The following is a 7,064-nucleotide window of genomic DNA, read 5'->3' as shown; positions in this document are numbered from 1 at the left end:
AGATTTGGTTGGTTTGGTTTAGTTTTTCTTGGGTGTTGTTGAAGAAGACTATAGTAGGAAGCAGTTGGACCATCTTGATAGACGCATCTAAGGACACTCAGCCTCAAGGACTGGAGTTTAAGAGCAAAGCATATGCATTTGTTAGAATGGCCTAGTCAAAGTACATACCTAAATTCAACAAAGAATCTGAAGCAATACTTGAAAACTGATGCTATCATCCAGTCTGACAAGGTTTGAGCTTTTTAGTCAGAAAACATGAATAACTGGTGGAGATACACCAGAAAGAGCCCCCAGCAAAATTAATGCCAAAATTTTGAAAGCCTTGTATTATTTTCCTTCGACTGCTATGGGGCTCCATTTGTAAAGTTATGCAGAAAAAAAATTAACAGCAATATTTTCGGTTTATTTAGTCTGTCGTGGACAAAAAAATGAGGGTATTGATTTTTACAAAGTCAAATTTTCACCATGGTTTTCATACATTTGTAAATGTCAGAGTTTCAGACTAAACGTGTAATTCACAAGCTAAATATTTAGCTTTCGAATTACTTATTCATTTGGCAAACTAAATATTTAGATCCAAATGAAATGTTTATTTAGTAAACTAAATATTTAGTTAAAAGTAAGCATATACTTTTCAAACTAAGTATATAGCATGCTAGCCAAAGTTTTAGTGCTAGCATAATAGTTTGGAAAATAAACATTTGGAAATTACTAATTATTTCTTTTCTCAGGGTAAATAAACCAAACATATTGCTGTTTTTTTTTAATGTGTAACTTTACATACAACACCATATACGCTGCTAGTTTGTGTTACTCTGGCGCAAAAAAAGAGTTTAAGCAGAACTCAGCGAAGTCTTGAGGAAACTTGAAAATACTTCTAGAGCACAATCCATCTGACTGAAAAACTAACTTCCGTGTGGTCCAGAGATGCTTCTTGCTGATAAAATGCATTATGAAACAAAAACAGAGTGGAGGAGGGGGGGGATAAAACACACCACTTAAAGCCAAATCCCTCCTCGGCATTCTGAAGCGGCCCAGTCATTCGTCAACCTCTGGCCAAGGCAGCGTTACCAGACCTGCTACTGAAAACTGGCACCGCTCCCGCCTTTTACTTCAGTTTGGGCGAGAAATTACGTCACTTTCAAAGAGAAAAAGGAAACGGAGACCCAAACACACAAAACGAGATGAAACGTTAAAGTAAGCGAATGACCTAGAATAGGTCTGAAAATGAGTGAAGTAAAGGATGCAGCAGGGATGGGGGTAAGGTTTTTTTTTTTGGGGGGGGGGGTTGAGAGAGCGTAGGTCTTTGATTGAAACCATCTCCTGCGTGAGTGAGCAAGCAGCACTCGGTCAAGGGGGCTTGTTCAGAGCCCCGCTCCTCAGGAGCTTTTACCAAACATGGTCACATAGCAGAGACTCAATGAAGGTTTCCTCCAGCTACTACAGCAGCACCTCCTCCATCCGCGCAGGAGCTCCGAATCATCACCTGCATGTTCAGTAGGGCTGAGGGGCAACACCTGTACGTTACGGTAAATACCGGCCATCGTCACCCGCATCGGCACGCGACACACACACACACACACACAATACCGTGTGCTCGTGCTCGTACACAGCAGACTTGATGTTTACTTTGTGGCCGCAGTGACACGAATTCATGTCTGCTAACGTCAAGTCTCTGTAAGAGGGCTAATGTTTCACGCTAATCACGAGTCAGTGAGTGCGGAGTAAAAATAAGCAGATTATAGAAATATGTCTATTTCAGGAGGAATTCGTGCATAAGGCTTTTCCCAGACTTAGAAGAAACACAAATAGATATGAGAGGAGGGGAAAAAGTCAACATTCCAGGAGCTTTAAACCGGGGACCATTTAACAAGGTATGAATTTTTAATGTCGTCATTAAAAATTCATGTGTGTCACGGATGGCACAGATGGGGAAACCCTGACCGAACCTTTAGGAGCTTTACTCATAGATATGACGATTCGTCCTTAAAGCTCTTGAAGTCAGCACTTTTAACCCAAACTGAACTTTAAACAGTTTCACATCCAGCTGTGACAGTAAGTAGAAGCAAACAGGAACTTTTTATGCATTTAATTCAGTGGCGCCTAAGGTTGCCACCCGTACCGTAAAATATGGAACCGTCCCGTATTTGGATGTTAAATGTCGCGACTCTTATTGAACTGATACGGGACGCGATTTATTCCGTATTCTACAAATGAGCATGTGTAGTAATAAAGTGGTCTCCAAATACTTTATATAGTAGCTGCCCCAGTCATTGTTTCACTCACGGTGTTGGTGTTGCGATATTGTGCCCAACTGCTTTCTGGGTAACACAGACCAATCGACATGCTGCCCCCGCAGCCCCCCTCCGCTCCCCCCCCTCCCCCTCCACCGGCTTTAAATATATAGAACCGGTCCCCTGATAATCCTAGCCCTCTCCCCCCCAAAATAAGTGGGCGTCCCTTATTTTGATTTCTGAAAGGTGGCAACCCTAGTGGGGCCCCCAGAAAAGTTTAGTAAGGGTGGCCACACCAGGCCACTAAAAGGAGGAAGCAGCTTCAAAAAAAGGTAATTTTATGTGTATATATATTTATTTTTATATGTAGCTATTTATTTTGGGGGTTTTGTATTTACATAACCATATGTCTCTCTATGTAATGAACACGATTGTCTCGTCATTGTTCAGGGCTACTTTGGGTGCCACTGATTTCGTCAGGTTTTTATGTTCATGGAACAGCAAGAAGTCTCTCACTGAGAAGGTCCTGGGTTCGAATCCCAGAGTTTGCATGTTCTCTCTGTTTGGGTTTTCTCCAGGTAGCCCAGCCACAGTCTAAAAACACAACTGTTAGGTTAATTGGTCTCTCAAAACTGAACTACTTTGCCTTTCTTGTCGCTCTGCGATGGACCAATTATCGTCCACCTGTGGCTCCTTCCTTGTCTCAGATGACTGGATCTATTCCGTTACAGTGCATTGTTAGGGACAAAAGTAAGACTGTTGCGCACTTGTCAATTTGTCTAGGGTGTACGACTGTTAGTTGCCCTGACAACCGACTATTATGCAGGTTAGGGTTAATGATTTAACTCTTAAGTCACAACTGAAGGCAATTGTTTGTACTGGATTTTAAGGGGTCTAACCCGCCACAAAACCCGTTGTTTGTCTCTTACATGAATAAATCCTAACAAAACACCCTGAAGTGTGTGGCTGTAGCGCAGCTGAACTGACCAAACCCAGGCGTGTTTGAAGCCTCCCGTCTTTCTGTAGCTACAAGTTGGAATGATGAACTCAGAACTCTGCTGAGTTGCTCCGGGCTGAGAGGCCTCCTACCATAAATAGCCAGAGTTAGAGTAGAGAGGGAAGACTGGCTCTCAGCAGAAATGCACCTCGGCGTTCCTCAGAGCGAACCATTCCCCTTCCCCTCGTCATCCATCTCATTTTCAATCCTTCAAGCCCACAAACGAGCCCTCCTGCTGTAATATATATATACACACACAAAGATCTGATCTGGGAAGAGCTTATGATCTTTTAAGCTCTATAATAGAGCTTTACAAAAGTAATTTTATGACTTCCACTTTTTCAAATTACGTTACAACCACAAACTTTTATGTAATACACCAACATAAATGGATGAATGACGGAGAAGTGTGAAGAAAAAACCTGTCGATGCTTTTAACAAATCAAAATCTGAAAAGTGTGGAGCAGATTTGTAGTCAGCGGGGTTTTTTTTCTTTCTTTATATAAAGTTCACCCGGTCAGTACCTGATTTGAACTCTTTGGTTGACGTACAGAACAAACAAGGCTCGTCACCCAAAATGCGCTATTCCCATATCGGAAAAACTGGTGGTGGCAGTATCATGCTGTGGGGATTCTTCTCTTCAATGAAGATAGAAACAGGAGAATCCTGCAAGGAAAGCTATTAAAAGCTTTAAAATAGCTACATTGGAATGGTTTAGATGAAAGCATATGCCATTTGAACAGCCTAGTCAAAGCCCAAACTTTAGGTTTTTATGACTATATATATATATTTCAAATTTTATTTATTTATTTTTTACTGTATTCCTTATTTTTGTGTATAAAAAATAGTTATTTGTTTTCTGCACTCTAAAAGTCTTTGAGGTTTAGTAAGTGTCACTATATTTATCATTTAAATGACCTTAATAAAATATCTAAATATAAGTCATTTAAGTCGTGTGTACCAAAATACATATAAAATTATAACTGATGTTATTGTGTTAAATGAAGGTATTCTGTTTACATTTATTTAACAGAAAAAAATTCAGTAACTAGTTAACAAAATACATTTCGTACATGTACTTAATATTTTGTGTGAAACTGATTCAAACTACTTGAGAATCAGGCATCTGTACTTCTCAGTACCACAGACCTCAATTAAATATTCAAATAAATTATATTAATGCGATTTTACAAGAACGCACTGCATCATGGGATATCGTGAGACTACGGATGGTCGTCAGCATTTTGCTAAATCTTGTATATCTGCAACAACATTGTACGTTCCCATTTCATTAAAATAAATCAGTCAATTAACCTTTGGAAAATCTGTAAAATCTGCGGCAGGAGGCTAAATGTTAATATTCACACATCTCTGTATCCGATCAGTTTCGCGAGGAAGGACGTATCCTTTTCCTTCCACCTTGCTTCCTTTTCTCGCCCTGTCTCACTGAATCCCAATAAAGCGCTTTGTGATTTACTAAAAGATCCTCCCGGGTGATAAAAGCTTGGCACGTTCGCTCGGACTTGACGCTGTGCAGCGGGAGAACGTCTTCCCGACTCCGTCCGAATCATTTTGGGTGTCGGATGACGCGGAGTCGGTGTGAATATCTGACTGTAGACTGTTATTTTTACTGTGAGGGATTCCTGTTTCGTTTGAGCGCGGTTAGCCTAGGCCGCTCTATTCCCCCATAATGCCCAAATAAAGTGTCCAAATTCCATGTGTGTGCTTCTTCTCTCTGTGAGATGTTTACAAGACCCTCGCTTGGACTGTGTGTGTGTGTGTGTGTGCGTGTGTGTGTGTGCGTGTGTGTGTGTGAGTGCGTGTGTGTGTGTGAGTGTGAGTGAATGTGAAGCAGCAGAAATGAGCCTGACTGCAAGAGTTTATCACATATAGCTTTTATGTTATTTTCTGTACTGTAATGTGTAATAACTTACAAGCAGCGGAATAAATGAACGGCGGCAGTAGCTCCATCCAAGAGAGACGGGCAGCTGAGCACAGAAGCAGGCGGCCAGGAGTAATAATAATGGTGGCAATAAAAGCTGTTGGCGGTTCAGTCCAGAAAAGAGAAGAAAACACAGAGATTCACCAGAAAACACGCAGAAAGGCCCCCGGACCCCAGAGCCAGTCAATAATGTTAACAACTGAACTACAAATGAGGGACTAATGGGAGAACTTTCTATGAAATGTGAACACACACACACGTACACACACAAAGAAAGAAAGTCCTCAAAGTCAATGCTAGCAATGATGCTAACAGTGATTCTGATCTGAACAACAAACTCATCATGGTTCAGTAAATCGAAGCTCTCTGCTCAACACAGAAGCACATGACCAGGCGTACTTTCTACAGGAAGCTTCAGTAAACCTTCTGCTTTTTTTTTTTTCTTTCCTGACCTCTTACTGCATCAGGCTGTGCCGGGCTGTACATTTAACACAAAGGTGTAAACACAAACACATTCCAAATTTAGGATTCGCTCCTCCACGGTGGTGAGAACAATGGCTCACTTGTCCGTTGCCGACCAGGGTGGGCGGAGTGCGGCTAGCAGATTGTGTCGGACACATTTATTTACTTCCTCATCAAGCCACCAGTCATTTACTGGGCTTCAGTTTATTATTCACCTGATTCTTATAGCTTGAATTTCATATGGTTTTCCTGAACATTAAAGCTTCCAGCCACTATTCGCTTTAGTGGATGAGACTAAATGGTCAGAGTTCAGTGTTGTGCATCTTTCTTTGTATCACATCAGCTCTAAAACATGTTACATTTAAAGATAATTAGTCTAATAATAATTGGACTTTGTGTTTAATCACAGTGAGAAAACTCAAACTTCAGAGATTTAATGAGAAATCGCAGCTTCTAGCAAAATACAGTTCTGAACTTTTATCATCTGGTAACTGAGACGTTTTTCTGTTTTAGTTCTCTAAACACTCAAAGTGTGGCGAGTGGGCCATTAGAGGACCTCTGAGTGATTTTGTGCGGTCTCTACGTTTTTTTTTTTTTTTAAGATTCTTGATCGGTCAGTCAGTTCACACCTAACCTGCAACATACAAAATACAGAATAAAGGCGAGTAAATTTATGCCCAAAAACTCTGAAATTTTGAGATTAATCTCAGAAATTTTCTCTAAAAAAACTCAATCTCAAAATTTCTAGGATTTTTGGAAACTCAGAAATGTCCACGATATTTTCTGGAAAGTTTCGGGGAAATTAATCTTTTTTTTTTTCTAAAAATGTTTTGACTTTTCAAACTCAAAAAAATGTCCATGTTTTTCTAGAATTGTTTTTTAATTAATACCAAAATATATCTTTTTTTAATTCACTTCTACAAAAAGTTTTTTTTTTGTAAAAATTCACTCTGTAGATTATTTTCTATCTACGATTGGCCCGAATACATCATCGTAGAAAACAAATGGGTGTCTCAGTTTTTCTTCTTTTCATTTTTTAAAAGCTGTTTATTTTCACATAGAATCCAACCCAACTATTCGCAAAAAAAAAACTAATTTCAAATGTTGTTTGAGAAAATTTGAGAATCATCTCGTAAATGTTTGCGGAAAGTGTGTTCCAGCATCTTGTTTTCATTCTACCGTCACCTTACGTTTTCACTCTACTCCAGTGTTTCCACTTTCGTCACAAAGTGGAAACATTTCCACTGTTCTGGTCAGTGCGAGTCGATCAGGCAGAACTTTGCTCTGCACCATTTTCAGCCGTGTGTGTACAAATGAATAAAACCGTCTGCCTCGCTGCAGCATAACACATTATATCCAGTCATTCATAATATATGCACCTGCAGTACAGAAGTGACTCCCTTTCCTTCCCTCCTTCATCCATCCAGGA

Source organism: Poecilia reticulata, chromosome 8 (assembly GCF_904066995.2).
Source record: "Poecilia reticulata chromosome 8, P_reticulata-male-v2, whole genome shotgun sequence".
Taxonomy (NCBI): domain Eukaryota; kingdom Metazoa; phylum Chordata; class Actinopteri; order Cyprinodontiformes; family Poeciliidae; genus Poecilia; species Poecilia reticulata.
Note: the sequence above shows the minus strand (reverse complement) of the source record.